The sequence below is a fragment of the Ambystoma mexicanum genome, chromosome 4p (assembly GCF_040938575.1).
Source record: "Ambystoma mexicanum isolate Mex_15411 chromosome 4p, UKY_AmexF1_1, whole genome shotgun sequence".
NCBI classification, from domain to species: Eukaryota; Metazoa; Chordata; class Amphibia; order Caudata; family Ambystomatidae; genus Ambystoma; species Ambystoma mexicanum.
Genome location: NC_090927.1, coordinates 555,749,938 through 555,772,341, shown reverse-complemented (window position 1 = coordinate 555,772,341; position 22,404 = coordinate 555,749,938). Strand labels below are relative to the sequence as shown.

At 47.1% G+C, this 22,404-nt stretch overlaps 1 protein-coding gene across 2 annotated transcripts in view; it reads left to right on the top strand.

Annotated features, from left to right (window-relative positions):
- Window positions 1–22,404, top strand: part of CSMD1 (CUB and Sushi multiple domains 1) — a 5,442,057-nt gene that overhangs the window by 3,418,358 nt on the left and 2,001,295 nt on the right. The gene's annotated exons all lie outside the window — the stretch shown is intronic.

Sequence of the window (22,404 nt, the reverse complement as noted above, 5' to 3'; positions counted from 1 at the left end):
ACAAGTCTGCTTCCACAATCTGTTGCCGCAGCCTCTCGCGTTCCTTTATTTTTATATCTGCTTGCTTGTCATCTTCAGCGGGCATTAGCACATGCATGCCTATCATTTCCTCGGCAGTACGCTTTGACATTGCCATCCATAACTTTATCCCCATCAGTGAAGCCATTCCAAGGATCATGCATCTTGCCACAACCTTGAGACCATCCGACAGCCATGATGGCATCCATGACCAGAGGTATGAAAACCAGCTATTATCCTTCTTCACCCCCTTTGCTTCCTCTTCCATTTTGGCATGCACCTTGGCCAGCTGTGATACTGCTGCGGATAACGTGCCGTTGTCCTCGTCATTTGCAGGAATGAACGTGCAACAGGAACTTCCAGTTTTTACGCAAACACCTCCTTCCATTGCTGTCAGAAGGTCTAGCACATACCTGTTCTGTTGGGCCACCTTCCTTATTGCTCTTAGTTCATCTTTAATTGCATTAAATCCGTTAACGGAGGAGTTAATTGTCATCATTAGCTACCATCTTGTTATCTGTGTCCATTTTGCATTCACATACGCCTGCAGTCCTGGATGTATCACAGAGGAAAAGAACATTGCCGCTCTGCTGAATAGTCTGTGTACTGGTGGAATCTCACTCAGTGCTGTTTCCGACCTTCCCCACAGGCAATTTCCAGTCAGTGGTTCTCCTTGTCTTTTTACTCTGGATACTTTCTTCTCTGTAGTAATGTCACTCCTTGCGGTGCTTCCTGCTTTTTCCAGAGACCTTCTTTTCCGTTTGTTTCCTTTGTCCACCTTAGGGAAATTCTCCATGTTGATGTGTTTTTGTGGTTCTGCCAGAGAAGATACGTTGACATGTACCACCGTACATACCCCATTCCATGATGGTGATAGGCTGTTATAAGATTTTGTTCCGCAGGCCCAATAGTGGTCCATCGGTATGGCTGTTCCTGCTCCCCCCTCAAGAATATTTATTGTTCTTTTACATCCATCAACCTCACCATCGTGCTGGTAACATAGTGTAGGTGCTGCAACGGGTATTATCGTTATTGGTTCCTCTTCTTTGTCCAACCAAGTTAGCAGCGCTGCACTCTTTGTCCATTCCTTGTAGCATTTGTCATTTTCCTCTTGTACTGTCATCACTGATTTTTTGCCAATGTCACTACCTTGCTTCCTACTACTCCATCCCCCATCCGTTCCTCGTATATACTTTGCCATATACTAGTATTAGTGGTCTCTCCCAGGGCCCTGGTTCACCTCCAACCTCTCTTGCATTCCATTTGCATGGCAGGTAGTTCAATGTGACCTCTTTTGTGTCTCCTTTGTCGGTTCTGTCGGTTAGGTATTGAAGTCCTTCAGTCAGCTGCCAATAATTGTCATACATTGCTAGTGTCTTTATGAAGTAGTCTTCGTAGGGGTATGTTGACCTTGATTTCCATCTTAGTGTTGCCTGTTTACCTTGAAATCACCCTCGTGTTTGAAATAATGCTAAATATAAAAGGCATTCTGCTGTTGCTGCTGGTACTTCAGTAGCCACAAATGTTCTTAAGGCACTCATGACGTATAGGATCAACGAGCACACATAGCAGTTGTCTTTTGTCGTGTCCTTAAAAATGTTGAACATGTGTTTATACCACATGTTGTTGGAGACGTGTGCGGATTAAGTAAGATATGTGTCCAACCCATGTACATCTATAGAAACACTACGTTTACCTCTTTTTATGTTGGGTCCCGTGTTACTTGTACCACCTGACACAGTTCTCCTTACAGCCGTGGTAGGGGAAATGTTAGTAGTGGGAGCTGCAGTCATATAAAAAGCATGGTAGGTTATCAGACCAGTGGTGAAAGATATCCCCAACATCTTTATTACAGTTGCTATTACCACTGGCATTTTCATTTTACCTGTGCTGCCGTCCTGCAGCTACTTTACTTTAGATGATATAGGTGCCCACCTGAAAATCTCTAAAAATGTGCGTTATTTCCGTTAGTGTTTCTTATTCAAGCCCTCCGTATCAAGTGGTCGTTCAATGCCCAGTCGAAAAGCTCCTCCCACACCTTCTTTACCGTCCTATCTCTCAAGGCAGGTAATACTACGTGGAGGTGTGGAAATGATCAATATTAGCATGAGAAATGCATTATAATAGATGCATATATTCCTGTGCCTTAAGTACTTTGGCCTTTTTATAATGTATACAAATTGGTGTGACAGTGCTTCTGCGATATCGTCTGTGGGTAGCATTTGCCCCTGGGCAGTGGCGTATTTTCTTTGTCAGATATTTTCATACAGCAATAACAATGTGCAATACCTCCATGTGTGAGACAAAAGAGAAGAGAGCATGCACGTGTTTACACAGTGTGGTGTATATTACAGATCTTTCCGATAATGTTCTTCTTTTGCTGTTGGTGGGTGCTTTTTTAGTCAAGCTTATTTTTTCAGTTTCTATTGGCAGTTTCTTAACGATAATAATTTTATTGTTCTGGTGTGTGGGGGTACTTTGTCTGCGACCTCGTAACCATGGGGTGGGCTATGGTTGGTTGGTTGTTTGTTTCTTTTGGGGTATCTAGCGCTTGTGCTGTGTTGTTGTTAGTCATCGATGCTGAAGCATTAGCCCTGTCGCTGTAGGGCAGGTCTGTGCTTTGTAGGCCTTGATGTCGTGGATGTGTTTCTAAACATCCTTATCGGACAATTTGAGGGCCCTAGGGGCCACTTTCTGGACTGTGTGGGGCCCCGTAAATCTAGGGGCGTTCCACTTTCGCTGATAGTTTTTTTATGAGTACCTTGTCTCCTTCTTTCACTGTCCACTGTCCTGTCAGCTCCTGTTCCTCATTGGTTGCTGTGTCCGGTTAGCTGTTCTCTGACCCGCCATGCGTCCATTGAATCTGTTGAGAGATAAAAGCAGCACTAGTAACCAGTGAAAATACATACTCATGCATTGCTTCATCAAAAACAGTACTTGCAGCATGACAATCACACATTGTCCTTGATGGTGCTATGAGGGGAAGGTGCATTTGGCGTCCGGGTCACCACCTCATGTGGTGTGAGCTGGTGGTCCGAACCTGGTATATTCCTCAATTCAAACAAAGCAAAAAAAGGCAACAGAGCCAGCTCATTTTGGTTGTTTGTTGGGTTTTTGCTATTGCTTCTTTCAGGAGGCCATTGAGGCGTTTACAGACGCCATTGGCTTGTGGGTGATATGCACAGGCAAACTTATGCTTGATCCTCAGAACTGCAGGTACATGCTGAAATTATTCACTGGCAAAGTGGGGACCGTTGTCTGACCTCAATACTTCGCAACCCCCCCCCTCGAGAAGACCTCCCTTACTAAAAATGTAGCTGCTCTAAATACATCTGCATGAGAGCACGTGCCGGCCTCAATCCACCTTGAAAATGGGCATGCTACTACAATCATGTATCTGTGTCCTTGACATACATTGATCATGTCGACGTAGCCAATGTGTAGGTGCAAAAAGGGTCCTTCAGGCTGGGGTATTGTACCTTTGATCACTTGCAGTGTGTGACCGGCCGTAAATTGTTGACGTGAGGCAATTGCTAATGAAATTTGCAACGTGTGATTTTAGCTCGGGGCAGAACCATGATTCTTTTATTTGTGCTGCAATTACTTCTTTCCCTGTATGAGTGGGGTGGTGTAGTTGAGCCAGAGATATTTTCAGTAGGGCCAGGGGCATCACAACTTTCCCTGTATTACTCCGTCGCCATAGTGCATCTGTGGGGGATATGGTGCATCCTCTTTTAACCCACAGGTCCTTTTTTGCCATTGGAGCTGCCACCTGCAGTTCCATAATCTGTGTCTCTGGGATGTGTGTGTACCCTTGCTTCATTATCATATGTCTTACCCTCCCCTTATCTTTTTGTTTTGCTTGGAGGTCCCATGTTTTGCCAAAGTACGGAGCATATTTTGTGAGTCTGCTGTTTCATTATCTCTTGATATTGGATCTTCCCCATTCGTGTGTGCCTGACACTTCACCAGAGCTACCTCTGCTGGGTATGTTATTACTTCTATTAGTTCACCCAAGAGGAGAGCATGTTGCACTGAAGTATCATCTGCTCTTCTAAATTCTCTCCTGAGACACTTTATTAATCCTGAATGTACTGTTGAGGTGACATATGCACTATTAGAGTATATTTTTACTCTTTTCCCGTTGCTGTCTTCTAAAGCTATGATCAGTGCTACCAAACATGCTGCTTGTTCCGAGTATTGTTGGGGTAATCTAACACATTTGACCGGAACGTATGTCCAATCCTCACTCAATCGCACTACAGCTGCTCCAGTCCTTCTCACACCATCACTTTGGTCAATTGTCGATGACCCATCAATATATAACACCTCACTCCCCTCAAGGGCATTTTCTTCTAATTTCCTAGTGGATGAGAAAAATTCAATTGCATGTGTACAGTCGTATACATATTCTCCTTCGGCCACTTCCTCTGCTATGAACTGCGCTGGATTGACATTGCTACACCCTACTATTTTCAATTCAGGTCTACAGAGTATAATTTCATACCCTGTTGCTTTCTGAGTAGTCAGTGTGGATTTTGGTTTGTTTAATATCGTGAAGAGGGTGTGTGGAGCATCCCATAGTAATGGATGATGATTTTTCTACTGCAAAAGATGCTGCAGCCAAATGTTGTTCGAACGGCAAGTGTCCCATCATTATTGGATACACATGGTCACTGTTAAATGCTATTGGTTTGTGTACCATGCTTGTCTTTTGTGTTAGCGCTGCCTTCATTACTGCACCATCTCAATGTGACAATATGTAGAACTCATCATCATAGTTAGGGCTACCCAGAACATGTGCCGTTGAAATGGCCTCTTTTAGTTCATTAAATGCATCAGTCATTTCTCTTGTCCATCCCAACTTTCTCGCCCCCCTTTGTGCCTCTTTGAGAGCCTCTAATAAGGGTCCTATGTATGTGCTGTAGTCGAAAACCCATGCTCTGCAATAGTTGCATAGGCCAAGAAATTGTTGCAGTTCCCTTATTGTTTGTGGCTGTGGTGTGTTCTTTGTTGCCTGTGCCCTTTGTGGTGCAATGTTCCTTCCCTTTTGTGAAATGATCTGCCCTATGTACAGTACTTGCTCCTGACAGTACTCAGTTTTTCCTTGTCAACCTTGTATCCCTTCTCAGCCAGCACTGTGAGCATCTTTACAGAGTCCCTCCTGCCCTTTTCCTCAGTGGTGCTGCAGATGGTGATATCATCTACATTCTGCAGCACCATGCTCTCCATGTCGATGTTCCCTAGGTCCATTTGTATTACTCTGTTAAAGATGGATGGTGACTCGTAGTACCCTTGGGGTAGGCTACTGCGTTTCCACTTCGTGTTGCAGTATGTGAAACTTGCTAAATCTTGTGAGTCAGGGGACAGTGGTATTGAGAAGCATTTTTGAGGTCGAACACAATGAACTGTGATGCCTCTGCTGGTATTCCGCACAGTATTGTGGCTGGGTTAACTGCTATCAGGTACTCTGCCTCCACAATGTGATTAAGAGGTCTTAAATCTTGTATGAAACACCAAGACCCTCCCTTCACTTTGTGCACTGAGTACAGGGCAGTGTTGCATGGTGATTCTGATGGTACCACTATTCCCCTTTCCACTAGGGCACTTATTGTTTCATAAATCCCTTCATCAGCTTCTTTGGACGGTGGGTACTGCTTCACCCTGGGCAGCATTGCTCCCTTTTTTAGCTTTATTTTTACCCCTCCAATGCTTTTTATGCATCCCACATCATATGGACTAGTAGTCCAGAGGGAGGCGGGTACAGCTGCTAAGTTTTCCTCGTACATGTTTGATTGTGTGGGGACGGGCCTCTCCAATGCCATCGCCACTTTATGTGCTACCTCCTTGTACGTCACTCTTAACCAAACGTAGAGATTCATCTGGAACACCATCTCCCCATCTCCTACTTCGTCTGAGAACAGTTCCTCGTCTGACACCTGCGTCAGCCTGCATCCTTCAGCCAATGCTATTACTGCCCTCCATGCTTTCCCTTCCCCGTCCTGGGCGTGAACAGCAATGTAGTCTTTGGTAGCCACAATACTCTCGATATCCACTGATATTATTGGCCCTTCCTCTTCACTAGTGGGCGTTTCTGGTCTGAAAAGGTATGCTGCCAGTCTCCTCCACACCTTACCCTCAATTCCCAGTAGCCATGCTGTTGCCATGTCTATTCCATATTGGAAGATATCCCCGTCCACTGATTCTGCCCTTGCCACTGTCTTGCCACAGTAAGCCTGGAGTATGTGTTGGGCGGTGAGCATGTGTATGCCTGGTGTTGAGCATACTATTCCCTTCTCAGTGAAGGATATAGTCATGTTCAATCTGTGCATGATGTCTCTCCCTAGTATATTTACTGGTGATTGTTTTGAGTTTAGCAGTGGCAGAGATAGGTTGTGATCTCCGACAGATAAGGAGATGTTATCAGTAAAAGGAACCAGCCCTTCAGCCCCAGAGAATCCTTGAGTGTGCATGGCATCGCCTGACAATTTGAACTTCCCTTCCCTAATACAGGATCTAGTGGCTCCTGTGTCAACTAGGAAAGAAAATGTTTTGTCACCTATAGCCACCTTTATACATGGTTCCCCCACAGGGTTAGGTGTTACCGACAGGATGGGACACAACAAGGATGTCTGTGGGCTGTCCTATTGGGAGTACAATTGTTGTCCGTTCCCTGTGTATGGGTTGTGACCCAGTATCGTTACCTTCCCCATTTGCGTCTGCGGTATTAGTGTGTCCGTAGGTGGTTGTGTAGTGTCTTGTATTTGTGTGAGCTGTCGTACCATTTGGATGTGTTGTTGTTGTTGTGCCGTCGTCATTTGTTGTTTTGCTTGGTGTTGGGCTTGTTGGTGCTGTATTTGTTGTGCGGTGGGCTGCTGTGGTTGTTGTGGCACCTGTTATGCCAGTCCCTCTTGCTGTTGCATGTGTGTTTTGCCCATTTGCTGCAGCTGTGGGTGTCGGTAGTAGTTCTGTCCCCCGTTGTAACCCTATTGCCCTTGCTCTCCCCATCCTGTTTGTGTCAAACTTTCCCTTCATGTGCGCGATACGTGTCCTACTAGTCCAAAAGTGCAGCACGTTGGCGGCTCTCATGCTTGCCACAGGTATCCTCCGGTGTTGTCTAAATACCCCTGCTGTCCGTATTGGTTAAACCCTCAGAACCCTGCCCCTGACTGGTGTGCTGCTGGACCAAATCCCTTCCCTCTTATTAGCTCACCCTTCCCTCTGTAGTTGGTTGTGTAGCTGTTACCCATTGACGTGTACCCATCCCCATTTGGTGGTGGGTATATGTGTTGGGCTGTGTATGGGGGTGGTGGTGGCAATTGCTGTGTGGTAATTGGTACTTGCTGTGACAGTGTTGCTGGTTGTGGTGACTGTTATGCAGTGGCTGGTGTCAGTGGGGCGGGGCTTGTTATTAGTGCATCTTCCATGGCATATTTTGACAATTTCTTCTGGACCAGTTTTGCTTCGTCTGCCTACCTATCTTCTTCTTTCTGTTTCATCTTTTCTTGCCATAACCTACAATGATGTACTATCGTCAGCTGTATTTCTGGCCATGCTTTTGCGTCCATTCCTACCAATTTTTTCAACTGCCTCTGTACTGGTTCTGGAAGCCCCTGTATCAGTATGTGGTAAAATATTGCTAAAGTTTTGTCCCAGGGCTCCCATGTTTCCAGGCACCACTTCTCCTGAATTTCCTGGATGTAATTAACAGGGTCCTCGTTCTCACACATTTTGCGTGACGTTATTGCCCCTATGTCTGAGGTGTCCATATATTGTATCCTCAGTGCGTGCCATAGTGTGTGTCTGCAATTTGCAAATGGTGCCCCGTCATGTGAAGTGTCACTGATGGTCACCCCTGGGAATCCTGCCCTCTTCCAAATGTCATCTGCTGCCTCACCCAATATGGAAATGAATAACCCCTTCACATCTCCAACTGCTAACTTGTGTCCTGCCGTTAGCTTCTCCATTTCATATATCCATTTTCCCGGCCCCTCCGCTCAAAGATTGTAGTCTGCATTTAATATTCTCTTTGTCTGCATGCTTCCATTGGACATATTGTGGCCTTGCCACCCCCTCTCAAATAATGGTATTTGTGTGTATTCTCTTATCTCCTCTGGTGTGCGTCGATGTGGTGATGTGTGTGTGTGTGCTCATGCTCCTCTTCCATGTCAGAAAATTCTTCCATAAATTCAGTAAGATGCTGTGCAAGCCGTGTATCCCCTATTCCCTTATGACCTCTGTGTTGGCCTGCCTGGTCCTTGTTGAGTGTGGTGGCTAGTCCCTGGGAGGTCTCTAAGCCTGTTGACATATGGTGTGTACTGAGCTGGTGGCGTCATTGGTCATGGTGTCCCTTCCCTTTGTGATGTTTTGCCCTCCCGTCCTGTCTTTTCTTCTTCTTGTGCCCTGCACTCCCATGACGACCCGCAGCCTGTGCGTGTGATGTATAGTTTACTTAGCCCTTCTCCACTCCCATCACACTGTCCTGTGCAAGATTCCTCCTCCTCCTCACTACAAAAGCTGTCTGAGAATGTCAATTTTGTGGGTGGGCGTGTTCCTCCCACTGTTACAGTTTCCAAATCTATATCTGTGTACTCACCTGTCCCCTGCGTGTCTCCTTGTACTTGTGGTATCGCTACCTCTTTACTACTACATGCATTGATCTTACTCCTAGGTGCTTGGCTGGTTCCTCTTAGCCCTTGATTGCTTCTTTTATCTCCTTCATTCTCTAACTCCATCCTCACCCTGCGAAGTTCGATCATTATCGCGTCACTTACCTGTACTAGCATCCTCGCGTCTCCCCGTATGGAGTGACTTACCTGTCCTAGCACCCTTGTGTCTCTGTCCTTATCATTCCACATCCCGCCCTCTTTTGCCAATATACTCTCTATTCTCCCTTCCGCGTACTTCCGTGCGCTCTCTGATATAATCTTTTTCTTCCATAGTGTCATCTCCTTGTCGATCTCTTCCTATTCCTCTTCTTTCCTCCAGATCTCCCATTGCTCCATATGTGCTATCCTTTCTGCAATCCCCCTTATGCGATCCTCTTCCCTTTTATTTCTCTCTTCCTCTTTCTGGTTTAATCCTGCTCGCACCTCCCTTATCACGCGCGTCTTCACCTTCCTCTCCCTTTCCTTTTGCTTGAGTTGTCTAATCAATACGCTTTGCGCCTCTCTCAGCTCTGCTAGTTTCGCCTCCAACACTGCCTCTTCTTCCTTCATCATGTTTCCCTCTTCCCTGGTACTTACCTTGCTCCCCTTCTGAGTGTATCCTACCTCCTCCATATCTACCTTCTTTATCACCTCCTCTTCTTCTCCTGTTACCATCCCCCGAAGTTTCAATAACACCTGTGCTGCTATCCACTTGTCTGGTCCTATACTCGCCAAATCTATTTGGGTCTTTTTTATGCTACCAGAGCTCACCTGTGCCTGTTTGGTCTACTGTACTCCTTGTACTCGACTCTTTCTGGTAGTGATCTTCTTTTGTGTACAGAGGTGGGCTGTATGCAGGGTTTGAGTATCCCTCAACGGCTGTTAACTGGGGTCGTGCTGCTTCTCTCAATTCTCTCATTGGGTATAAACCCTCAGTCTCTTTCTTTACCTCCTTTATTGGGTATGACCCCTCTGCCTCCTCTTCGCTTTCCTCAGCACTCTTTGCTGCGTCGCTGGGAGGAGGAGGAGGAGCCCCCCACAGCCTCTCCCACTGATCACGCTGCTGCTCAGCGTGACCCCTTTAGTTGAGGACATGCCGGCGTTCTCTGTGCATGGCCGCTTGTCCCACTTTACCCCTCCTCTGCCGAGTGCCGTTGCTCCAATTACGCTGAAGAAGACTGCGGTGTTCTATGCAAGCCCTATGGGTGATGTCACCATCTAGTACAATGTGTTATCGGTACGTACAGTTGCAACATAAAAATGCGTGCCGACTTTGACAAGGTTATTTACCCACAATCCCCACAGCTGTCTTCCCACCGCACCCGGAGTGGAATATTCATTAATCACTTTCGTTATTATAATTGTGCTGTACCCGCTGCGTTGCCTCGGGTGTGATACGCCCCCTTCTGAGGGGAGCTTAACCAGCCAACTATCTTCCACATCGTGAAACAATCTAGCTACCTCTTGCGGGAATATGTCATCTATTCACCGAGCTAGAACACTCAATTATTAGGAATCCTCATCTATTCATTGACCTTCAACGCCAACTGATAGGAATGCCACACCCCCTGTACAGGTGCCCACGATCTAGACCAATCAGCGCAATCCGCCAGTCAACACGTGGGAGCTCAACACCCCATCCAACACGCTCCGTAGCACCACAAGGGACGGTCTTTGTTCCGTTCCCCACTACAACTTACATATCGATCACCGCTAAATTACCACAATCTTTTCTTGACACACTGTAAAACCACCCGCCACCCTATTCACAGTTCTTCCCTCCACCCGCACAACATTACACTGCTGGTTGCGTGTGCCATACTCACATTGGGCTCTCATCTGCCGGTGCCGCTCGGCTGCGGGCACCCTTCCCAATCAGCTCGCCACCTCCCCTCGTCTGGACCATGTCTGGACACGTGCCAACCGCGGGCGTGAAATTTCTAAAGTCGGCACCAGACGGCCAATCTCCGGATTGCACTGTCCAGTCATCTCACAGCACCGCGATGGTCCTGCAGTCCTCCAAAGGGGGCAGAGGCAGCCACGTTGCTGGGCAACCTTGATGCAAACGGTCTCGCTGTGGTCTAGCTCACCATCTATCTCAGCAGTGCCTCCAACTTGTCACACACAAGAGCAAAGAGTTACTGCTGTTTATTTTACAAAACAGACAGGGACAGGTTCTCGGAGCATAGGTACCCAAGGAACATCTCAGTGGTGATGGGCTCGCAGGCCCTTTTTCTAATCGGATGACGCTACTGCGTGCGTCACCTGGGAAAACTAGCCCCTAAACCTAACACTACTCTGGGTTGGTTGGTTCCCCGAGTGGTAGGATCAGTATAGGGGAAAATATTAGTGGTAGAGAAGAGGTCAGGTGGTACACTTAGGTCGCCCCTAAAAATGGCTAAAAATGGCTACATAGAAAGTGTTACATGAAGAAAGTTAGTGATTTGTTGAATTATAGTGTCGTCAGTGGTTAGCCCCTTGCATTCTGATTGGTTCATCCACTAGCCCCCAAGCCTGGGACCATCGCCGTTCCCAGCTTGTGATGTACCTGGCACTGGCAACAATGTATGACTATGTGTCAGTGGCAGACAATGGACAGGTCTTACTACTGGCTGTTGGGTGATCTCTTCCCATTGCCGCCAGTGTCCAAGTTGTAACTTCATTGTTGCCGTCCGGGTCCCAGACGTGAGATCCCAGAGTTTCTCTGGTCCTTGGAGCTTGGCATCGCATAAGGTCAGCCTGGTCACGTGTTGAGAGACCGTGGCTGAAGCAGAATTACGGGATTTGATTTGTATTTCTGCTCTGAGGACTGTTTAACAGTGGCAGGTGTAGCCTTGGCACTGAGAGTGCAGTGTGTAGATTGCAACTTTGTGGCCTTGGCTGTGGCTGTGGGGCTCCCGTCAGGGTTTGTTCTGCATGATCTTCACCTTGCAGCTCCATCTGAGCTGCTCCGGGCCAGGGGACTCTGCTTTGCGGCCTACCTTGTCCTAGTCTATGGGTGGCGGCATACATCCATAACATGGGGTTCATAAGGTGTGACTTGGGTCCTTATATATTAGTCCATTTACAGGATGACATCTTCATGGTATTAGTAGCAACAAAACATCTGCAAGCATATACACAAGCTCTTATGGCACCTTGTGTTTCTGTGGTGCAGTAGTTAGCCTATGTGAAAAATAACAACGATGCACATGTGTGAGTGTAAGCGGTCCTCTACGTCATAGCACTGTGTATGTTCTTCGTATGGGTTGTTGTGTGTCTGATCCAGGTGCTTAGTGGCTTGTGTGTCCTTGTCCGTTGGCTGTGCCATCATGTCATCTCTAACGATGGCGATATTGGTGGGTGATGTCTAATTGAGTTGATCCATATGGTCGGTCTCAGCTCCATCCGAGGTCCCTCCACATGCTTTGGGTGATGCGCAGCTGGCTTGGGTGTGCGGGGCGTGGCCACGGTGGATCTTGACATCCGGGGCAGCAGTCAGAGGGCTGAACTCATCCCATGGTGGGTGCTTAGGTTGTGATGTCATAGGCCATGGTCTGGACGGGAATCGGGGGAAGGGATCACGCCATTTTACCTCTTCACCTTGTCCTTCTTCTCCTCCCTTGACATTATCTGAACAACTCAGACATTTCTGTTTCCTGTACCCATGTGTTTTATGTAAAAAAATGCATTTTTTTTTATTGTGAACATAGGCGCCTGTGTTCACGATTAAAAATGAATGTAAAAATATATTTTTTGGTTTTGCTTTGTGGTCTTTTTTCATATGTATTGGACAGTGTCACCTTAATAGTGTAATAGTATTTGCACTTAAGTCAAATGTATAACTGGTGCCAGTGTGATTTCTACAGGAGATCACCCGATATCTGGTAAGGGATTATCAGATCTAATTGTGTGTTTCTGAAGTCTAATTGTGTCACAATGGAGCTGACCTTTAACAAAGACCCAGAGCCAACAAAAGCGAAGAGGATGCATTAAGGTCTTTACAGTGGCCTCTATATGCCTACCACCACCAGGGTCCTGATTCTATGGCATTCAACACCAATATTAGTTTCCCCCTCTATGTTCCACCACAAACACATACCTGAGAACATTCTCATGCCTTTAATCTATTTGTATAGTCCTGTTTGATGAATCAAGGGAATTTGTCCCTTCTCTTAAAGGGGGATCCTCCCACTTTGAGGCTACAGAGGTGAGCCCGCTTTGCAAGACCCACCCTGGGGGTCTGGGAAAGTGGGACCTTACTGGGAGAGACTCCCGTTAGGACAAGAATTCCCTTTCCTCTATGGAACTCCCTAACCCATTCCCCATGATGGCCTACATGGGATTATCTGAGACAGCAATAAAAACCCAGACTGGGCGGAAGACAAATTTACCATCTACCATGATTATCATAGAAAAGAAGCTGTCTCTTTAAGGACAAACCTCGATGTCACTGGAATGAGGACATTTAAAGAAGAGGATATGCTGAGCTCAGGGAGAGAGAGAGAAGTATATGGCAGCTGGGGAGGTTCTCGGGCTGCGTTACGCAAGTGGGAGGCGGACCCAATGAGATCCACAAAGTCAGCGAAGTTCAGAAATGCTCTGAACTAGAGTATCAGATGCTGGGGAGACAATTTATTGAATCAGCGAGAAACTGAGGGTGTGAGCAGCCAGGAACCCTGGGAGGCATGAACATGAATTGGCAGGCGGCCTAACCAACTACACCAACACCAACCCACGGAGCCATCCACAGTGGTACTTGTTACCAGGTGGAACACCGGACCTTCGCACAAAGGGGAAGCGTGAAGATGGCAAGGAGACACTGATGGAGAAACCAACTGAGAAAGAGAAGCCAATTGAGAAGGAAGGACCTGAGCGACTATATGCCCCACAGACTTTCCCCTATGAGAAGAGAGGTAACGGGGAGAACGGACAGAGTGGGAGGCCAAAAGGGAATCATTATACCAGTGAAGAATCTTGTCCCAGTGGAATTGTTGAAATTGAAACTGCAAAGTGGATTCATTTGATCTGTAACAATAGAAGAGGAAACATTCTAGTTAAACCTGAGAAAGAGACTATTAACCAGTCGCTACAACTGCTCTGGGAAGAAGGGAGAATATTCCAACTTTCAAGAAAAATAATCCTAACTAATGTGAGTTGACATACTAATAGTCCTGAATAAACAACCCCACCAAGAGATGTTATCACTGAAGGTCGTATCCTGCATCACCAGGAGAAGGGGGTCATTCTTCTGGCCTTAGTTTGTTTTGAAGAGTGGTAGGGACAGATAGGATTATTTTTGGACTGCAGACTTTTCATTTTGATTTAGACATTTTCAGATGACTGACACACACCTTAGTTTGTATATAAATAGGCAGGATCCCATATCCAAAAGGAGAGATAGGTCTTCTTCATATTTATTCAATCGTGTTCGAAGTGTCTGTGCCCTTTTTCTTATCCACCACCCCTGTTACTCCCACACTTCCTCATAGCTTTGGTTTAGACTTGTTGCTCCATTCATTCGACTCATCCCCTTGTATCTGGTCTCTGTCTCATTCTCCTGATCTTCTGTCCCAGTCTTCCATTCCTCCTCCTACTCTCGCCTACTCCTAGTAACTCTCCCCTGCTCTACTCAACTCTGCTCACCCTTCTCTGTAATCAATTCCTAACTGGCCACTATCTTCTTTTAAATCACTGCCTGCCTAGTCCACTCTGTAATGAGTGCTGGCATCCCCCATCACTCCACAATGTTCCCTCTAACCACCTCATTCTTGAATTCTCTCATACCCTTACCCTTACACTCTTCTTTAACCAGAGCTTATTTTTTCCAGGTCCTTCTTTCTTTAGCCTCCTGGTTCTCCTTCTCCGCAACAGCTTCTCTCTCTCTCTCTCTCTATCTCTTTCTTGCTCTCTCTCTCTCTTTCCCTCTTTCTCTCTCTCGCTATCCCTCTCTCTCTCTTCTGTCTCTCCCTCTCTCTCTAGCTCTCTCTCTAGCTCTCTCCTTCTCTCTCTCTCTCTCACTCTCCTTCTCTTTCTCTTGCTGTCTCTCACTCTCATTCTCTCTACCCAACTTCCTGGGTCTACCTTTACCTGGTATTCTGGCGATTTCTCTCTTCCAAGCCCCCTGGGTTTATCTCTCCTTACAACATGCTAAGTCTCTCCCCTGTCCTCATATATCCCATTTTTACCCCGTCTTCCTGGGTCCGTCTTTCCCTCGCTCTGACTTAAGGGAACGCAGTTGTACTTCCCTGTGCAATGGTCATGAATATTGATTGATGGACTCTACACTTTGGAGTGGATTTCATTGTTGATGTGGGTTTTGGGATTAGCTAGCCCCTGTCCATGTGTGTTCCTGTTTTAGCTTGCAACACCCTGGCCCCACCCATAGCCTAATAGTGGGTATATCTATATGTGTAGATATCTCTGCTTCTGTGGTTTTTAATATGATTTCTGCACATGTGTGAGGGGATTGGAGGCTGCCCCGTCCATCCACCAGCAGGTGGAACACTAAGCCACACAAGGTATTATATTGAGATCTTTTCTCTAGGCTGGAATAATGGACGTCATTGTATTTACTCACCAGCTCAGGGTGGGTCACTCTGGCTCAAACATTCAACAATAAATAGTCTCCTCTTCCCGCTTTATAGCTCTTGCCAAGCCTCTGTGATAAAGTCTTCTGAAGGATTGCATTTGCTTGTTCTCCCTTTTCTCCGTCCTAATCCAGGGTATGCAATATTACCCTCATCAGCCATTGACCCTGTTCCTCCCTTGTCTCTTGGATTTCACCAGCAGCTGTAGCTATCAGAAGGCCTCTTGTTGTCTATCTCTGTATTGCCTCCCTGACAGTCGTGTCCCCTGCTCACTCCTGATCTTGCCAATAGAACAGTGAACTAGTTTGATTAACTAATAATCCTTGGGATTAGTGTCACTCTGTTATTGTTCAATCCTTGCAAAGTGATTCATCTTTCCATGGTTGTTGCTCCTCTCTATCAGGGAGTATTTTATAGGTCCCTGTCTTTCATCATGCTGCTGAGCAAGGGCCTAACACGGTGACAATTTGGAGTCAGCAGCAAATGGTTTCCTGATCACTTGTCTCTGTGCATTGTTGCTAGATTCTGCTATTGTTGCTTGCCAGATCACTAAGCATGCCTGTGTGAAGCAATATTGAAACATGTGTCTGCAACACCCATGGCCACTGTGGATTTGAAGAGTTTGGGTAAGCATTCCTTAACTGACATACTGAGATCCATGAAATGCAGTTGCTCCCACTTTAATTATGTGTAGTAGAGAGTGGATACACAGTGACAACACAATCTGAATGTTGTGAGGTGCTAACAACTACTGGAAATATCTTTCCTGGATGTGACGGTGTGGTCTAACAACACCTCTGTTTGTCTAAGAAGTTGTTTGGTCAGACATCCAATCCTCCCTATATTTTGGCAGATTAGAAGACACATGATTTTGGGCAGTTTGGTAGGACTCCAGGACGCCTCCAATATTCACCTCCAATAGAAGCTCCTCTGCTTAGTACATCACAGCTCCTGGATCCCATATTCCCTCAAACCTATTTTATGCCAATCCCCTCTTGGAAAGTCAAGCCCCACAAATCCCCGGTCATTGAGGTCACAGGAAAGGTCCTAGGTGGTCCAGAGGCATGGCATAGCTCACCACATACATCATAGGGTTAGCTGGGAACAGGGAGTTGAACAAGAGACCAACAACTCAGATAAGGGGTTGCTTATGTGGCAACAGTGTTGGGCCACAGGCTGTGCCAGCAAACTGATGTCCCAGGTTGTTTTATTATAGAACTATGGACTTGGGGTTGGCATAGATCAACCCGAACCAGGGAGCTCAACACAACTAGTTACTAAGATGTGATTTACAGTGTAGTGTGGACACCCTCAGACCACTACCTTGGAATTTTATTTTTGGTACACTGTCACTGGCTCTTTGTCCATTATTCCCCTTTGCCTCTCCCTGCTTCCTTCTCCAGTCATGTATTCTGTTCTCTGGCACCCCACTGCTTCCACCCCTTCATTCTCCTACACCTCTTCTGCCTCCATCCTTCTCTCTTTTTGTTGTTTCCTCACCATTCCTCTTAAATGTTGCCTTGTTATTCTCCTCACATATGTATGTTTGTCTCTCCTTTTTCCTCTCTGTGTTTTTCCTTTTTTCTTCTTTTCTTTCCTTGGCATCCTGTTGTTTATCCTCTCTATCCCTCGTATTCTGTCTCTTGTCTCATCCCATTCTGGCGCCTTTTTTAATTTGCCCCTTCTCTTGCATTTTGTTGTTTGTCTCTCTTCAACTCGTTTTCTATCACTTGGCTGTTTGTCACTCTTGATCTGTCTCCTCTTCTTTCCTTACTCATATTGTCTGTGTTCTCCCTCCCCTTCTTTCCATCATGGGCTTTATTTCAGTTTCTCTCATTCTACCTGTTTCGTTCTGAACTATGTCTGCTCCTGCTTTCCCCTCTCGCAGTCTCTGTCCTCCTCATGCCAGCTCTCTACCTGTCATGTCCGAATTTGTATCTCCTACTCACTCTGTATCCCCCACCTCTCACTTGCCTGTCCCTGTGGTCGATTTCCTTGACACGTTCCATTTCTGCACCTTCTTACCCCATTCCAACTCTCCCTTCAATTCAGCATTTTAACTCTCTTTTTCATTCAGTTTTGTCTATCCATCCTGTCTTGCCCTGTTCCCATCTTTCTTCGACCTGTCCCTCTGTCCTTCCCCCTCACACCTTCTGCCATTTCTGTGCATCTCGATTCTCCCGTTCCCTTTCACCGACCTTTCTTTCTCTCCTTACCTCGCTCACGATTCCACTGAAAACGGCAAACACAATTATTCCTGGCCTAAGGAGCAGGTGCAGGCCGCAGCGCCTGTCTCCGTGTCAGTTCTTCAGCGTGCAAAGACAAAGGGAACAAACACAGCATGGGTGCTCTTCCGTGTTGTGCTTATTTCCTGAAATTCGCACCTCTGCTGCCCGCCTCCTCGGCTCCCTACCCCCACCACAAAGCACGAATGCGAGCCCCTGTGCCAAAGGCTGACCTTGCCGCTCACGCACTTGCTGAGCGTCTGGTAATTATTTAGTTGTTAGATTCGTGCCCCCCAGGCATGGCTCCGAGCCTCACTAGGGGGTTGTGCCCCATAGATTGAAGAACAATAAATGCCCTAATGTCAGACAATTTATTATTTTATGTGACTTTGGGCCTCATTACGACCCAGGCGGTAAGTTACCGCCTGGGTCGTACCCTTACCATCATGGTGTAAACTATGTTTACACCATGGTGGATGGCGGATTTACCACCCCATTCCAAGGTGAGTGGGGCGGTAAATCCCCATTTCCCATTTTACCCTTCCCCATTCCCATTTTTGCCCCACAGGGCATAATGGGAGTGGGGAAGGCGCTAATTACGCCACCGTAAATTACGGTGGCGTAATTAGCGCCATGGTCCCTTAGCGCCATGGATTTTAACGCCTGCAAAAAGCAGGCGTTAAAATCACCATGGCGCTAAGGGACCTTGTAATCAGGCGTTAAGGGTCCACGCCGTTTACTGCGCCGTTAACCCCTTAACGCCTGACTCATTGTTTCATTAGCTACGTCGGTACAGGGTGTTGTGCTGGGAATTTTCCGCTGTGGGTCTCGAGGACGTGCTCTCATCCATCACTTATTTTCATATTTAAGTTGTCAGTGGGCCTCATCTCGAGTTGGGGGGTATCCCGGCAGTATTCCCGCCGGGATACCGTCTGCGTTAATAGCGCTACTGCCACCCGGTCTGGCGCATTAGCTCCGGATCACACGTTTGGCAGAACAGTAGTTCCACATTCCCCAATGGGCCCATTCAGGAATTCCCCATTCACCATTGGACCGAATGGGTAATTTTCTGCACTATTACTGCCGGCGGTATTACCGTGCGGTAATAGCACTAAAAATCGGCAATTTCCCGGTGGATTTCCCCCAAGCTCAGAGCTGGGGGTAAATGCTGCCAAACCTGTGATTTGCTGCTGGACCCTTAAATGCGGTGGTAATAGCATTACCACCGGATTTAAGGGTTACCACCCAACTCGTGATGACCCTGAGTATCTTTTCTTTCACATTCCCCAAAACAGCAAGAGATGGTCATTCCATCTAAAGATTATTGTATTGAGAGTAGATCACAGGGATAGAGACAGCAATTCTAAATAAAAATAATACAGTTTCTGAAATATTTTAGAATGAGATAATCTTCAAACCCTCAGTAATATACATTCTGGGGAATATGAAATCAGCCAGGAAGGAGGAGACTGTGAACCACAGTGATTGAACAGGTAATATACACATACACAATAATCACAAAGCACCAAATAGGTGATTAGTAGTGATTCTGCAGCAGGTGATTGTGTCTGGGCGTGGGATCCCTGCCCAGGAGCTCCACCACTTGAATAATTAGATGAATGAGACAAACACACTGCGCATGTGAACATGTGCAGTGTGTTTGTCTCATTCATCTAATACATTCTGGGGAAGCGTCCACAGTCCAGGTACCTGTTTTACAACAGAACCCTCAGGGATTCTGGGTTATTTGCTTTAGAAAGCCACTTTCATCATCATTGAAGAGGGAGCACCCTGGTGATAGGGATCAAAGCTGGTATTTTAACGCTTTAAGGTGTGTTTCGGCCCTGACAACGACTCTCACGAAAGAGAGCTCTGTGGTGAAACGTTGCAGCCTTTTGTATGAGGAGACCAAGTCACAGTAGTCTGGGTCCATCAGGCCGTTACCTGCTGTGTCTCCCAGAGGGCGCATGGAGTGAGATTCGTTGTGCTCGTCCTCTACTCTGAGAAACGGCACTTACTTAATTCAGGATAATTAATCTTTTTATCTTTTTCTAAAAAATATCATCCAGTACTACAGGTTCCAGCATGCAACATAGTGGTTAGATCTTAACACTAGAAAACAAGACTTTTCTAAATGATTCAAAATGTGTGATACAGAAGCCCTATTAAACGCCCAAACCTACCCATAACAATTGAAAAGGCGATAACACTGCAAGTAAGCTAAACCACACAAGTCTATGGAATGCTGAGTACAGACAGCATGAAGAACCTAGCTGAACACTGGATATCTAGAGCGGGAACCAGAACACTCATGGTCAGCGCAGATGGAAGGCCCCGCTCACTGTGAGTTTGCTCAACAACAGAGATTACAGATGGAGTGCATCTGCCGGCTACTGCAGATGCAAAATGGAGCTGACTGTCTGGGTCCCGTTTAAAGTCTCAGACCAAACATTAAACAATCTATAACTCAATTAATACCAAACCAATGGCAACATGGAGTTCATCATACGTCCCACTTTGCTAATGAAGTTTCATGCAATCATAAAGAAATCAGTACATGTAAAACAAAAAAGGTAAGAAAATTAGTGATGAGTCTGACATCATGCATAGAGATGTCATACAGAGAAAGAAACATAATTATACTAAGAACTAGAATTTGCGGAAAAACGCCATTTCATCTGAGGTCCTGGCTAGCCTGAGCTAAAGGATAGTGCCACGGAAAAGAAAGGGCGTTCTGAAGAGCCTGAACTGTGTGTCACCTGACAGACAGTTATTCTTGTAAACATCTGTAATATGTTTTTTTTGGATTAGGGATGGACTTTGGAAAGATAGGTTTATGAACACGTTTGGTGGCCATATTTGGAGAACAGTGTTGTATCTTCAGCTTGGCCTGAATGCTAAAGGAGTCACAGCCATTAGGTTTGGACTTTCTGATGGCCATCGGATTTTAAACGTTGCTGTTAGTATTGGACATCCCTGGAGGGACAGAGACTTATAAGACAGGGTTTAAGATGTTCTTTATGTTAGAAGAATGCCTCACCTTGACGCAGGCAGCACCTTGAGAACTCGTTTATTTCATCCCATAACTGACACTGTTTTTTTTTTTTTTTTAATTATCAATATTATTTCAAGACACGTTTATTCGTACCTTTAGGTATTTATCTTACACAGATCATTACATTAAGGGGCCAATTCATAGAATTCGGCGCACAAGTGGCGCACGCGGCTGGCGCACAGTGTGCGCGTGCGGTAGGCTGCGCCAGCCGCGTGCGCCGAAACACATTCAGGCGCACAGCGTATTCATGGATTCCAACATCCACAACCAGCCGTGGCGCAGAGTGGCGCAGCGACCCTGCAGCAGCGTCAGTTACGCCCCCAAGAACGCCCCTTGCGCAGGAAAAAGCCATCAAAATCCCCAATCCAGCGCAAAGGGCAGCAGCAAACGCAGTGCGGGGAGCGTGTATTTCAGGGGTGTGCGGGAGTCCCCACACGCGATAGGCCTGGGTACGTGTATTACAGGGGTGCGCGAGAAAATCTACACGCGATTGGCCTGGGTACGTGGATTTCAGGGGTGCGCGAGAAATTCTACACGCGATTAGCCTGGGTACGTGTATTACAGGGGTGCGCGAGAAAATCTACACGCGATTGGCCTGGGTACGTGGATTTCAGGGGTGCGCGAGAAAATCTACACGCGATTGGCCTGGGTACGTGGATTTCAGGGGTGCGCGAGAAATTCTACACGCGATTGGCCTGGGTACGTGGATTTCAGGGGTGCGCGAGAAATTCTACACGCGATTAGCCTGGGTACGTGTATTACAGGGGTGCGCGAGAAAATCTACACGCGATTGGCCTGGGTACGTGGATTTCAGGGGTGCGCTAGAAATTCTACACGCGATTAGCCTGGGTACGTGTATTACAGGGGTGCGCGAGAAAATCTACACGCGATTGGCCTGGGTACGTGGATTTCAGGGGTGCGCGAGAAATTCTACACGCGATTGGCCTGGGTACGTGTATTACAGGGGTGCGCGAGAAATTCTACACGCGATTAGCCTGGGTACGTGTATTACAGGGGTGCGCGAGAAAATCTACACGCGATTGGCCTGGGTACGTGGATTTCAGGGGTGCGCGAGAAAATCTACACGCGATTGGCCTGGGTACGTGGATTTCAGGGGTGCGCGAGAAATTCTACACGCGATTAGCCTGGGTACGTGTATTACAGGGGTGCGCGAGAAAATCTACACGCGATTGGCCTGGGTACGTGGATTTCAGGGGTGCGCGAGAAATTCTACACGCGATTGGCCTGGGTACGTGGATTTCAGGGGTGCGCGAGAAATTCTACACGCGATTGGCCTGGCTACGTGGATTTCAGGGGTGCGCAAGAAATTCTACACGCGATTGGCCTGGGTACGTGGATTTCAGGGGTGCGCGAGAAAATCTACACGCGATTGGCCTGGGTACGTGGATTTCAGGGGTGCGCGAGAAATTCTACACGCGATTGGCCTGGGTACGTGGATTTCAGGGGTGCGCGAGAAATTCTACACGCGATTGGCCTGGGTACGTGGATTTCAGGGGTGCGCGAGGAAATCTACACGCGATTGGCCTGTGTACGTGGATTTCAGGGGTGCGCGAGAAATTCTACACGCGATTGGCCTAGGTACGTGTGTTTCGGGGTGCGCGGGAAGTTCCACACGCGATTGGCCTGGGTACGTGTGTTTCGGGGTGCGCGGGTATTTCCACACGCGATTGGCCTGGGTACGTGTTTCGGGGTGCGCGGGAAGTTCCACACGCGATTGGCCGGGGTACGTGTTTCGGGGTGCGCGGGAAGTTCCACACGCGATTGGCCGGGGTACGTGTGTTTCGGGGTCCCGTGAACTTTCACACGCGATTGGTTGGGATCCACGTGTGTACTGTCATCACGTGCAATGAGGGATACTCCCTCGCACG